At 45.9% G+C, this 22391-nt stretch overlaps 3 long non-coding RNA genes across 5 annotated transcripts; 1 reads left to right on the top strand and 2 right to left on the bottom strand.

Moving 5' to 3' along the window:
* The first annotated feature begins 1253 nt into the window (after positions 1–1253).
* Positions 1254–15332, top strand: LOC148638362 (uncharacterized). Of its 3 annotated transcripts, none has more exons than XR_015931035.1 (4): positions 1254–1658; positions 1886–2018; positions 13093–13154; positions 14748–15332. It is a non-coding gene; the product is annotated as an uncharacterized LOC148638362 (long non-coding RNA). The 3 variants fall into 3 exon arrangements; XR_015931033.1 differs by having other exon boundaries at positions 1883–2018; XR_015931034.1 differs by lacking the exons at positions 1254–1658; positions 1886–2018 and adding an exon at positions 11578–11897.
* Positions 3837–9710, bottom strand: LOC148638363 (uncharacterized). The gene is made up of 3 exons (XR_015931032.1): positions 9388–9710; positions 4848–5132; positions 3837–4530 (listed from the first exon to the last, which is right to left on the bottom strand). It is a non-coding gene; the product is annotated as an uncharacterized LOC148638363 (long non-coding RNA).
* LOC148638361 (uncharacterized) lies at positions 12691–21933 on the bottom strand. Its single transcript, XR_015931036.1, has 2 exons — positions 21683–21933; positions 12691–14853 (listed from the first exon to the last, which is right to left on the bottom strand). It is a non-coding gene; the product is annotated as an uncharacterized LOC148638361 (long non-coding RNA).
* Between the last annotated feature and the right edge of the window lie 458 nt (positions 21934–22391).

Below are 22391 nucleotides of genomic sequence, written 5' to 3'. Positions count from 1 at the left end.
GAGCGACTACAGGATAGTTTAAGGCCATGCTTTAAAAATAATCAGATCCCGTAAATGAATGAGTGAAATAAACTGGCAGAATCCTGTTAGGTAATCTGCAGAAAAATGAAATACCCCCACGCGGGATACGACGAACACACGAGTCTCCCCCCCTGTCAGTTGCTAAGAAGTTGCGTTTTGGCCTGCAGTTCTGCGCTAAACTTGAGTTGAAGTTCCTACGTTACTGCCCAGGGGTCTCTCCCACCTGTGAGCTTAATTAACCACGAGCAGACCCTGCTGCAGGAATCCGGTACCGAGGATTAAACCGCTCGTCTACCGCGCAGGAAACTGAACAGGGGTTCGGAATCTCTGAATTATCCTGACCGGTTCACTGATCTGCGGGCCACTATCGATGTGCATTTATTAATCTGTCCAATGCACGTGATAATGTTGGGTTTTTAAGACAACTGCGTGTGGGCGCTGTATTTTTCCTTGATCAAACCACACTTAAGTCATACGGAGATACTTCAGACGCGTTAAGAGAATACATCGGTAATTTATTCATTTTGTTTTTTTAAAGACAGGCTGCATTTATGTGCACGAGCTAAATAAATACACGTAAATGTAAGCCTGATGCACCTGCATGAGCTAAGTGCGTTAGTTCTTTTGGGCGGGTTTTCTCATTTCAATGGCTAATGTTTTAGCGTTCTCTGGAAGATATAAACTTGGGGTTTCTTCGCAAGTTCAGAACAATTTTTAGTGCGGAGTTGGGAGACAAATTTCTCCGGGCAAGTTCATTGCAGTGCTTATGAACCTCGGGTACATTATTAACCAACTACTAGTCCGTTATTTCTCCTAATTGCAATGGCACATTTAGGACACAAACAACCTACCCAGTAACACAAAAAGCAAAAGTCAGCGAAGGGACTGAAAGTCTCGTTTAGTAGCAGTGTCGAAGTCATTCTCGTGTCACGCCGTCGCCTCTGACCTGCGAAGTGGGTTTTTTTTAAATACTGCCCCATCCTCGAGTCTGACTGGTCTCTCCGGTCCGCTCTTGGAAAAAAGAAACGAGAGGCAAAACAGCGACCCCAAGCTCAAGCGCCGGCAGAGAACACTTCTTGAACCTCGTACGAAGGGGGAGGGGGGAGAACGACATTAAATGTCTTCGACCGTCCGAAGAAACTGGGTATGATTCATGTTGTGTAAAAATGCTGCCCCGCTTTGTTTCAATACATTCAACCGCGTTTGAAACGAAAGAACAACAGAAAAACAGAAACTCCCCCAAAGCAGAGTCCTTTGAACTAAGAATAGCGGGGGGAAATGTGTCACCGCCCCCACGAGGGCTAAAAACTAAAAATAGCAACATTGCAAATCCTGGAGATTTCAGGGCGGCGCCGAGAACGAACAGAAACTCTCTCCCGAGACGCCTTCCAGCGATCCGGCAGCAGAGTGGGCGTCTCCGTCACCTGCTCTGTCAGGCCGGGGGAACACGCAGACAACTGCAGCCGAGGGACAAGTTCGAGTTTTCTCGGGGCGAGCTGGAGGTGAACGAAGCGAGTATCGGAGAACAACTTAAGCCGAGGGTCGTTGCGGGTCCGGACCGGCCGGCTTCAAAGCGGGTGAAACTCTTCTTCTGCCGTCATCGCCATCGTCATCATCAGCAGCAGCAGCAGAAGGGGGTGAGTGACGAGCTCCGAGACAGAGGGGTTTTACAGATTCGGGGTCGATTTCTGGAGCTGAGAAAAGTGGGGGGATAGCGGGTGAACTGAGGCGTTAAAGAGTGGCCCCCGGAAGGGGGTCAAACCGGCAGTTTGCTGATGTGCGAAACGCCGGCAGGAAAACACAACACAGCAAAACAGAAACGCCGAGTTCTATCGTGACGCACCTGTCACCTGTCCCCCAGCAGGTTGCAACCTGTTGGACAGCGGTATCGCCGAGACCTGTTGGAAGCCGCAGAAGATGGCTCATCTCCACCCCGACACGAGCAAAAACCGAGCGATCAGCCGGAGATAACCCGATCCCAAATGAGATGCGTCAAGGTAATGAACAACACTCATAGAACTCACATTTTAAAATGACTGGCGTTATATAATAATATTAGTAATAACACTTTATTTTATATAGCACCTTTAAAGGCGGCCTCTCAAAGCGCTTTACAGAATAACAACAGCAACAAAAATAGGCTTATTAGTAAATCTGTATACATAATATGTACGAAACATCGTTTTAATAAAAAAATGCATTGTACATATCGACTGTAAAAACGGCACAACTGATGCGGGAGTGTAGCTCGGCGGTGATCATTTCCTTCAGGACGAAGCATTTGTAGGACATTTTGGTTACACGACCTAGCAGAAAAAAAAGATGTCGGACGAAAGGGGCAACTAATTGTAACAGTCAACTAAAATTGCGAACGAACCACAACACCACGGATCCCGTGTTCTAATGAGAGAGAAAGGTGACGTCAGAACCACACTTACAGGTACTCATTAACGCAGGGCCTGTAGTCCTGCGATGGTGATGTCTGAGATCGACTATTGAGAGAAATATCCCAGGGAGGAAAGCGAGCCGAAGTCTAGGCACACATCACTCGCGCTATCGCTGCCAAATCCAGTTCTCACTCGTTTTAACCCCAATGAAGAGCCCAGAGAATCATGCCGAACCCATCTCCAGTCCAGTGATGACCTGGCCCGCCGAGACTCACACGGAACCGGTCTCTCCAGACAGCCCCCCCCCATATCAGACAGCACCGGAGCTCAGGCCCAGCTGAGCAGGGCCGATCTGAACTGAACCGAACCGGCCCACCTCACACGCCTGCAGGCCCCGGGACAGTAGCACAGCTCCGGTAATATGGTCATTGTATCAATTCATTAGTTTACTTAATAAATCGGGCCTGCTGACGGGTTTGTTTACGCCGGCAAAAAAACAACAAACAGCCGTCGGACACCAGGAGAGTCAATATAATCCTCAGTGGCTTGTAACCGCACTGACCCCCCCCCCCCTTCTCCTCACACACACCGACTCGGTAATTACACATGTGACGGAGCTCTGTCGTACGGCTCAGAATATGAGCTTCGGCAGGTCTCAGATGTCACGCAGCGGCGAGCGGAACCCGACCGGGAGAATAACGGCTTCTGCCAGCCCCCGCTAAAACCTCGGAAAAACTAAAGTTGCTGCTGGAAGAGGTGTTAGTGGGGCCAGTAGGGTGTGCTCACCCTGCAGTCCGTGTGGGTCCTAATGCCCCAGTATAGTGATGGGGACACTATACTGTAAACAAGCGCCGTCCTTCGGATGAGACATAAAACCGAGGTCCTGACTCTCTGTGGTCATTAAAAATCCCAGGGCGTTTCTCGAAAAGAGTAGGGGTGTAACCCCGGCGTCCTGGCCAAATTTCCCATTGGCCCTTACCAATCATGGCCTCCTAATAATCCCCATATATGAATTGGCTTCATCACTCTGCTCTCCTCCCCACTGAGAGCTGATGTGTGGTGAGTGTTCTGGCGCACTATGGCTGCCGTCGCATCATCCAGGTGGAAGCTGCACATTGGTGGTGGTGGAGGGGAGTCCCCATGATCTGTAAAGCGCTTTGAGTGGAGTGTCCAGAAAAGCGCTATATAAGTGTAAGCAATTATTATTATTATTATTATTATTATTATTATTATTAACAGTATTGATACCGCACAGCCGAGCTTCGCCATCTCAAATCAAGAGCGGCCGAAACTTGGCGTGGGAAGCGTCAGTTCACCAAATTACCCACAAGAGGGCGACAGAGCTACATGTTTAAAGACCACAATCAGGCCAGATATCCATTTAGCACTTCGAATTGAGAAATAACGTCTTTGCAGTAAGAAAGACCATTTTCGTACTTACATTAAGTGTTTATTTATAAATTATAGAATAGACAGAGAAAAGGGACAATTAAAGGCACTTACAACACTACATATAACATGTTAACTACACAATTTAAGAGTACTTTGAAATTATTGTGCTCTAGAATACAAACTGCACTTAAACCACAAATAAATACATGCATGCATCCACCTAATAATAAACTTCCAGAAAAAGATTCCAAGTCCATGTTTTCATGATATCAGCATTTGTATTTTTTGTGCTCCAAGAACGCTTACAAATAAGGAATGTGGGCCGTTTGGCACTTCATACCAAATTCACTCAACAATCTCATTTTGAACCCAGATTCCAGTCCAGTTTTTGAAAAATCTTTGAATCTGTGGATAGAAGATCAAAGCAGCTCAATTTGTAGTACAAAATCAAGCTTATAAAGTCTGTCTACATTTTGAAAAACAGCTGCAGCTCTTAAAGCCACACAGAGAGCTCTGCAAGACAGCAAAGCTGATACTGCTCTGTAAAATACTGATCTACAGCACTGCCTTCAGACTGGACGGTTCAGTTCCTGGACACCAGAGGTTGTGCTTCCTTTCCACCAGCGATTCCTGGAGCCCAGGAGCCCAGAGATCAGAGCTAAGAAGAGCAGCAGGAAGGGAGGGATCAGCTGGAGGAAAAGAATTGGAGAATTCCCTCCACCATCAGGATCTGCAATAATAGAGAGATTGTATTAATCTATCCATTTTCAATCATCATCTAAAGGTCATGGGGAAGCCCCAGATCTCTCCATCTCACACTGTCCCCGCATGTTGGACACACCTCTGTTCTCTCCCTCTCACACTGTCCCTGCACGTTGGACACAACTCCGATCGCTCCCTCTCACACTGTCCCTGCACACTGGACACTCACACTCACGCAATATTCAGAAACAAGTTTATTTTTCCATTACCACACATACCATTTTGACAAGAGCAGTGCACCTTTATAATGTTACAGAGAACTGAAATTGTCAGGAAACCTCTTACCTCCCACAGTGACTGTCACAGTGCTGATGGTGTTTCCCTGAAGGTCCCTCACTGTGTAGCTCCCCTGATCAGCTGGAGTGAGGGAGCGCAGTTTCAGAGAGCCGTCCCACACCGACACTCTGTCTCTGTACTGGGGGACACAGCTGGCTGTGCTGTTCTGGATAGAACACACTCAGGTCGAGTCTCCAGCTCCTGCAGGGTCAAACAGCACCTCCACTGGCTCTCCGGTGAACAGAGGGACAGACAGAGAGGCTCCAGGCTGCAGGGTGAGGACTTCTGAGTAAGCTGGGAAGAAAAAACAATCCAACTCAATCTTTCTGAAACAGGTGATGAGATTGAAAGATTTCTTTAGAATGACAAAAAAAAATTGGGTTGCACTGTGGCACAGTGTTTAGCATCGCTGCCTCACAGCACTAAGGCCCTTGGGCAAGTTCCTGGGGTGCTGTCTCTGTGGGGTTTGCATGTTCATGTGGGTTTCCTCCCACAGTCCAAAGACATGCTGGTGGGTTAACTGGCTTCTGGGAAAATTGGCCCTGGTGTGAGTGTCCTGTATGTGTCCTGTGTGATGGACCTGTCCAGGGTATGTGTGTCCTGTGTGATGGACATGTCCAGGGTATGTGTGTCCTGTGTGTATTCTGTCCAGGGTGAACCCTGCTTTATGCCCACTGATTGACAGAACAGGCTCCAGCTCCCAAAATAAAAACAGTTTATAAACAGATAAAACAGTTTCGTGTTAACCTTTACAAACAAAATGTTGCCATTCATGCTGAAGCAGGATCAATATTCACACTGCACATTTCCAGCTCTGCAATATCACTACCGAAACATACTGCAGAAGTCCGAGTGAGATCCCCAAGATCTGCTAACAAAGGCTATCTCAACATATGCGTTAGAGCATACAAAAGTGACTTGTACCAACGGCTGCAACAACACATGCCCCGCTACATGTGTTAAAAGAGATAATAATAATGATGATGATGATAATAAAAATAATTGCCTACACTTATATAGTGCTTTTCTGGACACTCCACTCAAAGCGCTTTACAGGTAATGGGGAATCCCACTACCACCACCACTGTGCAGCCACACCTGGATGATGCTCCAGTCCGCTCACCACACACCAGCTCTCAGTGGGGAGGAGAGCAGAGTGATGAAGCCAGTTCATAGATGGGAATTATTAGGAGGCCATGATTGGTAAGGGCCAATGGGAAATTTGGCCAGGACACCAGGGTTACACCCCTACATGGACATGTAACAAAATGCAATTTGACATGTTAAAAGAATGAAATATGACTTTTGTTTCTGGTTCTGTGTGCTGTATATAAGAACTCGGTACCCCTTGCATTGAGCGTGTCCGTTCTGCAGGACAGACCCAGCACATGTTGCTTTCCTTATTAATCTCAATAAACACTGAATCTGCACAAGACTGCGTCCTACTCCTCTGATGAAGAATTTTCCCACAGGACATGCTAATGACAAATGTAATGTTTTCCAGATTTTTCCACTATCATTTCTTCAACAGCGTCTGTTAGGGATCTGGTCTATTATTGTGGGGCTGGAACTGGAGTCTCCCCCCGTCACACCTGTAAGGACTCTAGCAGCCAAGAGAGGGGAAAAGCGACCTGTCGCTGGAAGACGTGCAGGTAAACGTTCTTGGCACGATAACAAAGGTTGCAAAAGACATCGACACAGAGGTAACTGAAAGCTGTGCAGAGCAACAAAATGAAGACATCGTTGCTAAAGTGCTGCCAGTCCAGGAGGAGGATTTCGTCTACTGACAGAGTCCAACGCGTCAGGAGAGCCAACATGTGGACTTGCAAAGCCCAGAGCCATCATTATAGGATTCATCAGAAGGATGACGAGGGACATGCTGTGGCGAGCGGCCAGAGAGAACGAGTCTCTGAAGGCCAAAGACCTGAGGATTGCAGAGGATCTGTCTGCCGAGGACAGGCACACCAGGGACCAGCTGTGGGAAAGAGATCCGTGGCCAGTGACTGTCCAGCCCAAGAGATCTCCCTGTAGCGGTTATGAACGCGGTTAATGCTGAACACGGTGGTGTTGTAATCACTTTTAAGGGTTTGAAGCTCGCAGTTCAGTAGCTTTCCCCCCCCCAGAGTTTTTTCTATATTGTTTGTGTCTTTTTCTATTTTCTCTATTAACCCCAGAGGTATTAGGAATATAGTTAAAAGAAAGGCGATTTTTCCATTTTGAAAAAAGAAGAGAGCAGACTTTTATTTTTATTTTTTTTTACAAGAAACTACTTGTCACCAAAAGATCAGCCTGATTTTCAGTTTTGGAAAAGTCAATGGGGGGATGACATTTGGATTTCTAGTGGTACTAATCATTCAGCCGGCGTTGCCATCTTAAAGGGGCACTTTAAAGGGAAAATTCTTTATTATAAGATAGTATGGATGCAGTCCGATGGCAAATCAGTTTAATGTCCGGGCTACAGGAATATGTCCAGGATTACACCATGTGTTGTGAACAAGCACCGCGAGACCCCCTCCTTTCCTCTCGGTGGCGTTTCTGTCTGCCTTCGAGTCCAGAATACAGTATGTTCCTGCAGCCACATCTCAGTCAAACACACGATACTGCATTCCCTATACTCCCTCCGCCTCCTCACCAGTGCTCCCAGCGCGTCCATCTTATAAGATAAGATCACTTTATTAGCCCAATTAACAATTTCTTGCATTACGGATTTATCTTTTCACAGACCCCAGCTTGCTCTCCATGAGACACACAGACAGGGAGAGAGAAGCTGGGGGTCAGAGCGCAGGGTCAGCTATTTATACAGCGTCCCTGGAGCCGTTGGGGTTCAGGGCCTTGCTCAGGGGCCCAAAGGAGTAGGATTCCTCTGCCAGCCGCGGGATTTGAACCAGCAACCTTCTACCCGCAGATCCTGAGCCACAGAGCCTCCGCACCGCCCTATTATTCGCTAAGGACCTCACATTTCCCATAATGATCGAAGGAAGATAGGGCTTAAATCTCCTTCTCTTCGTGTCGCACCAGGCCCTGCAGCCTCGGCGTTTCCTCCTCAGCTCCTCCGGGAATGATGGCTTCTCCCCGGTTAGTAGAGCCAGACTGTGTTGGAGATGAGCCTTGACCCCATGGAGGTGGTGGCTGAGAGGAGAATGCTGACCAAGCTCACAGCCATCATAAACAACACCTCTCATCCGCTTCATGGGACTGTTACTGGGCAGCGGAGCACATTTAGCAATAGACTGCTCCAGCAACGGTGTTCAAGGGAACGTTTCCACAGGTCTTTCCTCCTGGCGGCTGTCAGGGTGTATGACGCTGCCCTAGGCTAGGACTGTTAGCCCTTCATTTGCTCCTCTATGGACAGCATGTTTACTCCATTGTACTTTTTGGACAATCAGTCTGTGTAAACCTATGCACATTTTGCACAGATTTTATTGTTTTTACAGTAACTATGATCAGCACATTTTCCACACACACCTATGTATTTATTTTTAATTATTTTGTTTATCTTTTGTTTTATAACTATTCTGATGTCTGTTTTGCTTGTCTTGGGCTGGACTGCTGTAACACATCAATTTCCCTACGGGATTAATAAAGTATTATCTATCTGTTCCTGCAGCCACATCTCAGTTAAACACACGATACTCCATGCTCTACACTCCCTCCGCCTCCTCACCAGTGCTCCCAGCGCGTCACGTGTGTAAACACTTACTCTGCAGCTATCTGCATTACAACCGGAAGCAAACAGTGGTCCGAGTAACAGCCAAAAAGTAGTATCTCGACTCCCTAGTATCCATCTTGTTGTGTGATCGAAAATCGACCCGCCGGCAAAGAAAAGAAAGAAAAACCAACCGAAAGAAAAGAAAAGACGACAAACAAGACACAGAGGTGCTGTAACAGGCAGGATGCCACCAGCACGCCTCCATCTCGAAAGAAATAAAAAAAATACTCTTCGGATTATGGTCATCTTCCTTAGATAAAAGGACCGTTAACCTGCTGCTTGTCACTTCATGTGAGCTGCCTGCAACAATCGTTGTCCGTCTTGTTAATAAAACCATTCTACCATCTTGTGCGTCTTGGGCTGGATAGTAACACGCCACACACACCCAGGGATCATAAAATCGGCGATCGGCCTCACAAAACGTCGATCGCTCTATAATGCTCCGAGCTCTTACATCTATTATTAAGTGACCTTATTTTTTTAACTTTAATTTTGTGACTTGATCACATAATTTACTTCATTACGTCTGGCGGTTAAATGTTTGTTTTTTTTCCTCTTGTACCCGTTTCTGATCCTCTGGTTGTATTTGTAAATTATTTATAATTTAATTGTTTAATATTTAAAAATAAAGGATACAAGCACCACCTTACAAGTAAACGTTGCTCTGTTAATCATAAAATCATGCCGTCGACCTGGACTCCCGTGTTATACGCAAGAACAACGGAAGAGATATCTCGGAAGCCACTGCAGCGTTCATCCCTCTTTTTGCAACATTTCGGAGTGCAAGTGCCTGGGGCCTTCGCACCCTGACCAAATCCAAGAAAAGGAAAGGTGACCTACCTGCCCCGAGGGGACGGAGTTTCTCCAATGTTAAAACATCACAAGATGTGTAAAGGCCGTTATGAAGGGCCCCAGAAACACTCAGACGAGTGAGAGACACCACGGCAGGCTGATTTGTGCAGCTCCCGAACTCTTTGCATCTCTGCGGCTTGGCATCTGTTCCTGAGCCCCGTCGATCGTTTCCCTTTCTTCATATTCTCTCTTTTTTTCCACTCACTCCGCTGTGAAGCAGTTCCTTCTTGGGTGTTTTCTAGAAACCCAGTGAGGAGTCGGGGAACCTCCCCCGTCTCCACTGCGCAGGCGCTGCAGCCCCACTGCATGCCAACAGGGCGAGTCCGCTCTTCTATTTTTACAATATGTTTCTATACGCTAGAGCAGAGGTTCCCAGCCTATTACAGCCATAAAAACTTACGCGGCCAACACAAGGACCAGCCCGTCCTCACCGTTTTGAAACGGGCTAGCTCTATACCTCACCAGTAACCTAGAGAGAAAAGCTGCAAGCAGAGGTCTGGCTCAACATTAAGCTACTGTATTCGGTCTTTAGTGCCACCAGCGCAGAAACTCAAGTTTCACAAAGATATGTTGTCGGAAACGGCATCAAAAATGTCACTGCTTTGTCTGAAAGACCAGGATACTCCGAAGTAACATGAAGCCAAAACTTGGTTAAGCATTTCTTTGAAAAAATCAATTTTAAAGCACTGTCACAGGATAGACTGTCTTCCTTTGTGCTCAAACTTGCGAGGGGCACTTCGCATAAACTCACAAAAGGATTTTCAATCCAGCTAAACCGAACATCTGGAGCCGGGAAGTAGTCGCGCAGTTGGGTCCTCAAACTTTGCAGGTGCTATGTAAATAACTCTGTGATAGAGGCTGGTAGCTGCATTTGTTCTTTTGTAAGAAAATCTGACACATTTTCACACGAGTCGTAGTTTGACCGGTCGACACGTTTGGCCCGCATTTCCAGTTTCTTTATTGTGGCTTCTATTTTACTTCGGACGTGACAAATCGTCACTGCTTTACCTTGAAGACCAAGGATGAGTCCATTTAAGTGACTGAAAATCTCCGCAAGATAAGCCAATTTAGCGAGCCGCTCGAAATCATTGAAACGATTTGAGAGCTCAAATTCTGAGTCGGATAAAAGAAATTCTTACTTCATCACGCAACTCAAAAAGCCGAGTAAGCACCTTGCCCCGAGAAAGCCATCGAACCTCGGTGTGCAAAAGAAGCTGAACATGATCACTACCCATTTCTTCACATAGCACTCGAAGTAAGTGTGACTGTACAGGCCTGCTCTTTATGAAGTTGACTATTTTAACTGCCTCATCCAAAACACTCTTAAGATCTGCTGACATTATTTTGGCAGCCAACGCTTCTAGTGACTGGAGACAAAAAAAGGAGACAGAATTTTAAAATAGAAATAGACACTTGACAGCCAGAAGAATTCCCAATTGTAAAAGCTAAAACATGATACTTTTTACGTACATATTTCCATCATATGTCTCCCCTTTTGATTCTTTAAATTTCTAATAGAATTTAAATTAAAAAAAGGAATTCAACTTTAAAAGCATGAATAGAGGGGGCAGTATTAGACCATTGACCTCTGTGGAAAATACCATTTTGCAAATCTATCCCAAACAGTTTTGTTTATCTGCAGTTAAGAAAGAAAGGTAACAAAGATTCATTCTCATTATTACAAAATACAGATAACACACAATTGGGCCACTAGCCAGATTTTGTTATCATACCAAATCGGAATAAATATGCTTTTATTTTGATACCCTCTATCTTTATGATTCCAAATACAATATGTATATGGTGAAAAGTTATGCTTATATATTAAAACCAAATACAATAGAACTTGTTTAAGAAAGTTAGATAATTTAAGAGGAATTCTACTAATGTCAAAGTGACATTTTAACAAAAATTCCATATCACGTTTATATGGAAAAACCAACTTGGGAGGGAAATTCCATATACTCATTTTTTTTTCTAGTACAATTTCTAATCTCCGTGAGCAGAGAGAGAGAGCGAGTTCAAGGTTACTAAATGTTCGTGTTGGGGCTTGTCTGGATTCATCCAATCACAACGGCGGAGGTGTAGGGCTTCTCTGTATTTATCCAATCACAATGCGGCGGAGGTCGAAGTCCTGCCCACAGACTGTAGCTAGTGCGCGTAGTTAGCTTCTTCAAACCTGCCGCGAGCTTTGCTTCTCTCTGTCGGGGACTGATCCACCGGCACCTCGCTGCTGTCAGACAACATGATAGAAACTAGCGTGGAAGTTGAGTGCATCTTGGAGGAGTTGGATGTCTGACCAAAAACTTCCTTTAGTTTGGGTTGTGGGCTTCAGACAGGATGAATAGTTACTTTCTTCCTTGCGGCTTCAGGCAGCCCGTGCACGGAGGTTTAAAACTGGTGAAAAGTAGCGCGGTGACATTTAAAGCAACAGAGCAGAAGTAATGAGTAAGATAGAGCCGGTGTTGAGCGCTGGAGACCTGCAGCCGGGCGGGGAGGTGAGGCAAAGCGACACCTGTCGTTCTGTAGTTTATACTGACACGGAAAAGTGGACCAGTGGAGTCATTTGCCAGATTTGTCAATGACAGAGTGTAGATATTTTACCAACCAGTCTCCTTACTTTGACAAATACGACGGTCTCTGTTTTAGACTCCAGTTTGTGGCGTCTGAATTCAACGTTCTGCTGTTAAAATACGATAAACTCGTTGCATTCTTAGGGAGAGATGAGAATTCATTAAAGGCGTCGCTCCTGGAAATCTCACAACATGGTGGTCACAGAACGGTTTTACATCGCGACGTGTTTGATAAAATAAGCTTTAAGAATGAAATAATGCATAGATTCCTTCATAACCGAATCTCCAGGTGTGTTGCAGCAGAGCACAGATTTACAGAGAATTCAGACGGGATGGCTGTGTGGTCAGGCTCTGAGTGGGGATCTCTTATTTTCTGAGAAATCAAGAATATGCATTTGGAGGGTCTCCAGGGGGTTTCTTAGAATGGCACAGGACCTGAGTACTGCATCTGGTAGCGGGGGACACCTGTGTTACACCTAGATTACCAGGCTACATTAAAGAGGAACTGCAGTCCCAGGTTCTCAGACCGGTTATTAAATCTCTGACAAAATAAATTAATTGTAGGTATAGAAACATTGTACAAATTTCAAAATACGGCACAGAATCGTGAATTTTGTGAAAGTACTGTAGGTCGCTATGTTCTGGCAAACCCCTGGTCTCGCCATGGGCACGACTGAGAATCCCAACAAATTGTGATGCGGCCCTTCCTGCTCACTAGTCCCTGTGATGACAGATGTACGGATGTACGAGCGAATACGTCCAGGTTGTGCAGCAGACGTTTCACACAGAATTGTTCCAGCATGATCTGCAGGCTGAATTAAGAATGAAACATATTGGTGGGCAAATCCATTTGGAAGTCAAGAGCAGGATTTCTACTGGATTAAAAGAGACAGATCCACAAGCCTGAGTGGACAGTGTCACAGGGCCGCTCCACCTCACTGGCAGTTGTGTTTCCCTCGATTCATTCTGAATCACAGAACACTGCGGCGATTCAGTGTAAGTCAGGAAATTAGAGGTTTTATATGTTCCTGTTTTACATCAGCAAACAGTATCTTTCTAACCCTGATATATAAAAAAACATGGTAGTTCCCTCTTTAAGGTCCCTTGTCTCTTTCCCCAGGGTGAATCTTACGATGCGACTTCCTGTGTTGGTTTTCTTTCTTTTGCTTGCACTGACAGAGGGTGAGTATCAATTTCCATTCACAAATTTATATTTCCTGTTGATTTTCACTCTCAACAATTCACAAATCCCCTCTTGGCACACCTGACCTGTACTGACCAGAGGAGCCCCAGATCACAGAATCTCACACTGGACACCTCTGATCTCTCCCTCTCACACTGTCCCTGCACGCTGACCAAACCTCTGATCTCTCCCTCTCACACTGTCCCTGCACGCTGGACACACCTCCGATCTCTCCCTCTCACACTGTCCCTGCACGCTGGACACAACTCCGATCTCTCCCTCTCACACTGTCCCTGCACGCTGGACACAACTCCGATCTCTCCCTCTCACATTGTCCCTGCACGCTGGACACACCTCTGATCTCTCCCTCTCACACTGTCCCTGCACGCTGGACATGCCTCTGATCTCTCCCTCTCACACTGTCCCTGCACGATGGACACACCTCTGATCTCTCACTCAGACTGGGCACTCTTTATTTTCCATAATCTCTTACAAAATAAGAATTGAACCTGTGAAAATATACATTTAATATTTAATAAGGTTTGGGGATAAATTCAGAATAATTTGTGTGTGAGAGGTGTATTTTTCAGCAGTGTATCGGTTTTAAAGTTTTTTTTTCTAAAAAATATTTATCCAGTTGGATTTGTGCTGCAGATAAAAATGTTTAGGGGATATCTGCATGTTTTAAAACCCTAAATGGTGTTGTGTAGAAGTTAATAGGATAGTAAATGAAATCACACATCTCATTTCTCATGATATTAAATAAGTGACCATTAATATGACAATTATTAACTAAGAACTCCTTGAGAATCGGCTAATCAAACTTCACATTTGTTTTTGGTTGGTGAATATAAGTTTTTACAAAGATTTATCAGTATTCTTATTCTTATTGAAATAAATGAAATAATGTTGTTGACTATTGCCAGATACACTGGAGGTGTGTTTGGGTTTGCCTTGATCTACACTGTTTCATCTTCTGAAAGAGACTGAGCAGCAAAAACTGAAAATTGACACAAGTGCCTAGTCCAGCTTATCATAGATGCAACCGCTTCTGATATCCAGGGTTAGAAGAGATGGTAGTTCCCCAACATGGAGCAATATTATTGCACATACAGTACAATGAAATGCACAGTATTAATATAGGAGGTGACATTGGTCACAAATTAACTATTGTGTTTAAACTGAATAACTTTCTCGTATAAATGAGTTAATTTTTTTTCCTCTGTGGCGCCAATAAGCTTCCATAGGAAACAAGACCCTGAATGAATTAATCCTAGTTTCATTCAATAATTTTTCCAGTCGGTTAGAAATGGAGGTGAACAGTGTACCAGTTTCCCCTGATCTGTCTGATCACACTCTTTTAAACTGGAGTAAAAATGTGTTGTCTCACATGTGTCTCACTGTGTAAGCTTTGCCTGGAGTCTCTGGTGTTTAGCATGATCACACCCTTTTAAATTGGAGTCAAAAGGCATAGTTTCTCGTGAATAGTGTACAGGAGTGTCTCGCTGTGTTTCCTATGATCACACTCTTTCAAACTGGATTGAAAGACCTTTGTCTCTCGTTGATGTTGCTCCGTCCTCATTGTCTCCCAGCATCGTCTGCAGATGCGGATGTGTCTGTGAGAGTCGGCGACGAGGTCACTCTCCACTGTGATGGGACCCCTGCATCCGGAATCCCCCCAGAGCAGCTCCTTTTCTTCTGGAAAGCGGATGGGCGCTATGTCAGAGCACAACCTCAATAAATTACATTCAACTGAACTAATTTTTATTTATTAAATGTAAAAAAATATATCTCAGGGCAGATTTCTATCGAAACACAATATGATCGTTTACATTATATTTTTGGAAGAATGGGACTCTTCATAAGCAGCTAGAGATGTTTTTTTTTTTTTGTCCTTCAGAGATCCTGGCAGGCAAGAGCCTACCAACCATGAAGCTCTGAGTAAATGAACACAAGATTGGACTGGAATCGGGGTTAAAAATAAGACTCTTGGATCAATTAGCTACAAACTGCCAAGCGGCCCATATTCCTGATCTAATTTGTATCCATTCTTGTAGCACTAAGAACAATTGTTGATAAGGATCGCGAAAATATCCGGACCTCCGATGTTTTTATGGAACATTATTAGTCAAATGTGCACAATTTGTACTTGAGAGTAAATAATTTCCCTCTTGAAAGTGTCTCATGCTGTATATGCCTTTATCCTGACTTTTTCCATTCCCGACTGTTATTTTTAATGAATTTGTGTTTTGAAAAAAGTTGTATCTTTCTGGGCTGCACATATAAAAACGTCTTTGCGATAGAAAATGCAGTAATTGGGAAAACTAGTCTGCTTTTGCACCTGTGGCGCGCTCTTGTGGTTTAATGCGAAAGGTTTCCTAGACTGAGCTTGATCTTATTTATTTCGCGAAGAGCGGCTGTGTATTAACACTGTAAACAGTGACTCAGGGCAGAATTCCGGGATAGTGTCATTGGAGTTATTCTCCTAAACCCGCTCGTTCACCTGAGTCAGTCCCGCAAGCCGCTTCGTAACGTCAGTCCGGTCTGAAACCCGCAGAAGCTCATTATCTGAGCCGTCACGGCCGTAATAGGACCCAGTTCGGCACAGGCTGTCTGGAGAGACCGGTTCCGTCTGGGTCTCGGCGGTACCAGTCAGTCGTCACTGGACTGGTAATGGGTTTTGCATGATTCTCTGGGCTCCTCATTGCGTTTTTAACGCCTGATAACTAGGTCTCGATCTAGGTTGGACAGCATATTATCTACATGTGAACATTTGTAGGAGCAGAGCTCAACTCCTCTCTGGCTGCTGGAGAACTGACGTCACAAGAGCAGCGCTCTGAGGGGGGTGTGGCTGCGGGGGGCTGACCGACTCTCCTATTGGTCCATTTCTTTTATTTAAATAGGGGCGGTTACCCGTCCTGTGTGGGTGAAGTGACTGAGCCATCCAATAAGAAAAGCGGGTATAATTAGCCACGCGAGTTCGTCCAATCAGAACGCCTCGTTCGCGAAACCGAGTCCCTCCTCCTGTGCCGCGGGTCAGTGGCCTCTCTCCTGTCAGGTGTCGGAGGACGGCAGTCGCCGGTAGCAAGCGGCGCTGGGCAGCACGGAGAAAACTTCCGACAACAGAAGACACGAGGGTTGTGACCGCAGGAGAGATTTAGGATGAAAACGATAAAGAGGAGCGGGGCGGTGTGAGTTGCACCAAGCTCAAGCAAGACGGCGCTGGACATGGGTCTGTCGTTGCTCAAGGCGAACACACACGTCGATTTGAGTTAGTCTGCCCCCCCGATATTCAGCCACATAACCGCTGCAGAATAAAAGAAGAGATATAAGAGAGATATTTAATACAAGTGACCGCTGACAGTTGGATAGGAGACCAAGAAGACATTGGGGCTCATTGGGAAGAGCTCTTGACTTGTAGCCCGGGAGCTGTGGGTTCCAGTCCTTGGTAATAGAGGAGGTTTATTTTCCATTCTTACTTGACATTCACACATGAGTCAATAAAGGTCGGGTGCTTTGTTTGCTGTCCTATAGAGTAGTGCATAGGGAGGGATCTATACTCTTAGCTGATGCATCAGGGGTTCAAACGCTGGGAGTTATGTGAGCTTTGCTTTCAAGCTCAGGTGTACTACCACGTTGATCAATAAAGCGATAGGTGATCAGGGTGCATGGCCCTATAGAGTAATGCCTAAGGTTCTGGACCTATGGCTGGATTGTTCTGGGTTTGAATCATGGGTGGATTTTGGTTTATGTTTAATGTGTCCTGACATGAACACACTGATAAATAAAAAGAGGGGACTGGGATGCACGTGGCCCTATAGTGTTGTGGTTAAAACTCCATGCTGCTAGCTAAAAGGGTGGAGGTTTGAATACCACGTGTTTCTTTTCACTTCAATTCTCTCAGACATCAACACACTGATAAATAAAATGATTGGGGGTAGTAGCTGTGCAGCCCTTTAAGATAGTGGTTACGGCCCCAAGCTCAGGGAAGGGTGGTTGTGGGTTGAAATCCTGTCTGTGACTCCTGCTTTAGTTCCATTTTAATCATTACTTAAATTTCTTGTGGCTGTGTGACTCTATAGAAGAGTCTCTAGGCTTATGACTTGTGGGTTTGAATCCTATGGGGGCCTTAATGATTCTTTCCAATTCCATTCGAGTGGGTTGATGGTTGTCTGGCCCTGTGGTGTGGTGGTGAAGAGTGTGAGGCTGCTTTCAAGGGTTGTGGGTTCAAGTCCTGCTTTGCACCCCTGGTTTCCTTTTCAGTTATAGTCTCACAGAGAAGGACACATTGATAAGGAAAGAGATTGGGGATGGGACAGTGTGGTGCTATAGAGGGTTGGTAAAGGCTGTGGGTCTGTAACTCTGGGAGTGTGGGTTCAAATCCTGCCTCAAGCCAGGTGTTTATTTTTAATTACATTCTTTATAAGAATAACACACTGATAAGGAAAGAGAGTGGGTCTATGTCTGGGTGCCTTTGTAGAGTAGAGGCTAAGACTGAGCTTATGGCTGATTGGTTGTGGGTTCAAACCCTCTCTGAGACCTGTGGTCTGTTTTCAGTTTAAGTCTTCCTGAAATGTCAACACACTGATAAGTGTGAAGAGAGTGGGGCTGTGAGTGTGTGCCTCCATAGTGTGAAGGTTGAGGCTATGGGCTCACAGTCTGGTGGTTGTGGGTTACAATCTTGCTGAAACAGGTCTGCTTGTAGTTTAGTCCTTCTTGACAGAAAGGTGTTGATAAGTCAGGGGAACTATAAGGGTAGGTGGGGGGATCAATAGAAGAGAAGGTAAAAGACTGTTCTCCCAGGTTCAAGACCAGGCTGGGTGCTGAGCTCAGGAGTGAGCAGTGACAGTGGCAGGGGCAGGTAACTGGGTAAGGAGGAGAGAGAGAGCAGAGTAACTGGATGAGCCCAGGGTGAGGGGTTCTGGGGTTTACCTTCTACTGAAAATTTTCAAAAACTATCAACATATTCAGTAGAATGTGAACCCAAGAGCCCCTCACCCTGGGCTAATCTAGATACTCTGCTCTGTCCCTGCTACCCACTCACTCTCTCCTCCTTACAACCAGTCAGCCACAAGCCCAGACTCCTAACCTCTGGGCCTAAAAGCTCAACCCCTATCTGTTTACTTAGCAATGTGTTACTGTTGCTAAGAATTATACTGACAAACAACATGCAATTATTGCCAGGATTTGAGCCCACACCCACTCAGCCACAAGTCCAGAGTCCTAGCCCCTACTCAACAAAGACATACACTCACAGACCCATTCTCTTTACTTATCAACGTGTTACTCTTATTAAGAGTGTAATTGAAAAGAAACCCCTGGTCCTGAGGCAGGATTTGAACCCACACTCCCAGAGTTACAAGCCCACAGCCTTTACTAACTAAAGGGCCAAACCAGGTCATCTCCAATCTCTTTCCTTATCAATGTGCCCCTCTCTGGGAGACTGTAACTGAAAATGACACTTGGAGGTGTATTTGAACCCACAACCTGCCAAACATGAGCGCAAAGCCTTCACCCCTACTCTACAGAAATTGAAAGTCAGAAATTGAAAAGAAAGCTCCCTTTCTAACCAGGATTTGAGCCCACACCTTAACACCTATGAGCACAGAGCATTAAACTCCAAACCACAGCACCATGTTCCCCTGACCTCAGTGTCATTATTTATGAAGGTTCTGATATTTAAGTAAGAATTAAAGTGAAGATCAGGGCTTAAATTGGATTTGAACCCACCACCCACTCCCAAATCTAGGGATGTAACCACTATGCTACAAGCCTGCCCACATACAAGAGATCAATCTCTTTATTTATCAATGTGTTGATGTCAGTAAGAATGAACTTGAAAACAGACAGGCTGCAGCATGCAAGACCAGAACCCCATATCTTAATCTCTCCTCTACAGACCCACCCTGACATAGACCCCCCTTTTGTTTATGTATGAACATGTCTTAACCCCCAACCCTATAGGCCCATATCACCACAGCACTAAACTCTTTACTTATCAATGTGTTACTATTAGTAAGAATTTGCTTGAAATGAAATCACAGGTCTCAGGTAGGATTTGAGGCTGCAACCACACATCTAGGAGATGCACAGTCTAAACCTATACTCTATAAAGGCACACACACAGAAAGTCTAATCTCTTTATTTATCAACCTTTTAATATCAGCAGGACTTGACAACAAACCTGCAGACTCAGGCAGGACTTGAACCCCCCACCAGCTGGGTGCAAGGCTCAAACCTACACCACCCATGCCACAAACCCCATCTCTTCACTTACCAATCCGTTTCTGTCAGTAAGAATAAACCAGAATCTTCCGATGACGTGTCTATCGGCTTAACTTCTACTCTACAGGATCACACATGCACACACACACCTACCATCCCCATCTATCTATCGACGTGGAGATTTCAGTCAGCATTCAATTGAGGAAAAAAATAGATACTGCTATCACTCAGAATCGGAGTCCACAGAGTGAGCACACCTCTGGCTAATGAAGATGAGAGAGAGAGAGAGAGAGAGAGAGATCAGGCAGGAGCAGCTCAGTATTTAGAGATATGGAGAAGATAGGTGATTAAACCACTCATGTGGCTGCACACTAACTCAGCCCCTCGGTAGTCCAGCGAAGCAAAAAGCAGAGGATGGGACAGCAGAGGACATTGGTGCCCTGCGAAGCTTCTGTCAGAGTCAGGGAGACAGACACACACACAGGTGGGGCTGGACAACACAGGATGTTAAAGCTGCCCGTTCCCCACCCCCGCCAAACTTTGTGTAAAGAAGCGCCTTCTCTGTCCTGTCCTGACTGGAGGATCTTATCCAGCTGTGTCTTGACGGGCACCAGGCGATCCTCTTTAACACCCCGGCTGGGCAGCTTGTTCCCCACCCCCACCACCCTTTGTGTAAAGTAGCGCCACTCGTTCTCCTTTCCAAAACGCACACCCTCTGAGCGTCCACTCCTGCCCCCTGATCCCCGTTTCACTGCTGTTTCTGGAGAACGACTAGCGAATCTCCATCATGGGGCAGTGTACACACACACACAAACCCGTTTCATGTACATGACCAGATCTTAATATTCGTCTAATTTCCCCCCCACGTATTCCTCTGCTGCAGGCGGCGAGGAATGCAACAACCTCGGTCTTTCTATGACGGCAACTTCCTGTTCACAGATGCCCCGGTACAGTGCAGAAATGTGCGTTCATACACAAGGGTACCTGCTGCAAAAAACAAAACCACGCAATGTTCCACTTGCACGCCATAGTCCACACCTTGGTGAGAATGCCACATACGATTTTACTCAAAAAGACATAGCTGCTCTGGGACCACATAGGATACATTTCTGTGCTGAAAAGAAGGGATAAGTAACTGGATCTCTTTATTCTCAAACAGAGGAGAATGGGGGGAATGTGATACAATTTTCTAAATCCTTAAAGGTCACTGGCCACGTCAGTCCAGCTGTATTCTTCAGATTGAATACTGAATCATGGACAAGAGGGCACAAAGGAAGTGCATTTCAGACAGAGAGCAGGTGGTGCTACTTTGCACAAAGGAAGGTGGAGGTGGGGAACAAGCTGCCCAGCCCCGTGGTTGAAGCCGATACCCTGGCTTCTCTCCAGACACAGATGGGACAGGAGGCACATCTTTACACAGAGGGTGGTGGGGGTGTGGAACAAGCTGCCCAGCCCTGTGGTTGAAGCCCATACCCGGGCTTCTCTCAAGACACAGCTGGATGAGCCCCTGGAACAAATCAACCACTCACGACCCAACAAGACAGACAGGAGTGATTTGTTGTTTGAGGTTCAGTCCTATTGTATTTCCGCGTGATAAGCGTGAAAGCAGGGGCGGTTTTGTTTTGGTACACGTCCAAACTACCCGTTTTCATCCACAGATGAACACAGATAAACACGTGCTCCTTTTTCATATGACATCTTGCACCGGCTCAAAAGTAACAAGAGGTAACGATTCTCTGGGGGGGAACTGATTTTTTTTTCCGACGTCAAAAAGTAAGAAACAGGAAGGAGTCCACAACAAGCGAGAACAATTACTGCAGACCCCCCGGAACGGCGCTTTAAAAACCGCAGAGTAGCATCCTGACTGCTTAGACCATGACAAAGCTCTTCTGCAGAGCGAAAGTCACCTACAGGCGGGTATTCTTTTTTGTTTTAAACAGAACTAAAGCCCGTCTTTCCTGCAGCCGAGCCTGTCGCGACATGGGGTGTTTCATTTCACATGGAAGGAACGCGTAGAATCAATAGAAAATGCAGGAATCTTAGTAGTAGCACGTAATTGTGTTAAAAATAATCCCCCCCCTTTCCACCTAGCCCCAGAGCCCAGCGCAATAAACGGCTCGTGTTCAGATCCTTCTTTTTGGTTTTGCATTAAAAAAAGAAAGAAAACAGGTTCGCCGCTAGCGGCCCTCACTCTTACTCTGACATGCTCTCGACTTCCAGTCAGCTCTCTGGTAAAGAAGAGGCATTTCCGGTGGGTGTGTGTGTGTGCAGCGGCGGGCATGAGGGGGGATACCGTGCTGACCTGCAGCTCTGCGGGTTTGTGCAAGGGCGGATTATATTGTAGAGGGTCCGGTGTGCCGTGTTCTGTTGGGGGGTAGTTCAGGTCGTCTCAGGAAAAACAAATATCGACTGCCGAAGCTGGGATTCTCCCTCATGCCTTTTAGGTTTGTCGTCCGCATTTTGCTGAAAAGACACAAACAGAAATAAAATGACTTATTTTTTTGGGTGTGGGGAGATTAAGACCCCCCTTTCACTTCGAGTTAACGTCTCTTTAAGTCTATACACAGAAGCGGGACCAAGCCAAACCACAAGCAGTGTGCCATGCAGCACGTCTTTACACAAAGGCTTGTGGGGGTGGGGAACAGGCTGCTCAGCCATGTTGTTAAAGCCAATACCCTGGCTTCTCTCCAGACACAGGTGGATGAGCTCCTCCAGTCAGGACAGGAGTTGCTTCTGTACACAAAGGGTGGTGGGGGTGTGGAACAAGCTGCTCAGCCATGTTGTTAAAGCCAGTACCCTGGTTTCTCTCAGGGCACAGCTGGGCGAGATCCTCCAGTCAGGACACGAGGCACTTCTGTACAAAAAGGGGGGTGGGAGGGGGGAACAAGCCGCTGAGCCATGTTTTTAAAGCCGATACCCTGGCTTCTCTCCAGACACAGCTGGGCGAGATCCTGACCTTAACAGGGCAGACACAAAATGAAAAAAACGTTGCCTACCCCCTCTGTGGAAGA

This window comes from Lepisosteus platostomus (genome assembly GCF_059453375.1).
Source record: "Lepisosteus platostomus isolate fLepPlt1 chromosome 5 unlocalized genomic scaffold, fLepPlt1.hap1 SUPER_5_unloc_1, whole genome shotgun sequence".
In the NCBI taxonomy this organism is placed as follows: domain Eukaryota; kingdom Metazoa; phylum Chordata; class Actinopteri; order Semionotiformes; family Lepisosteidae; genus Lepisosteus; species Lepisosteus platostomus.
Note: the sequence above shows the minus strand (reverse complement) of the source record. Positions and strands in the feature narration are given on the sequence as shown.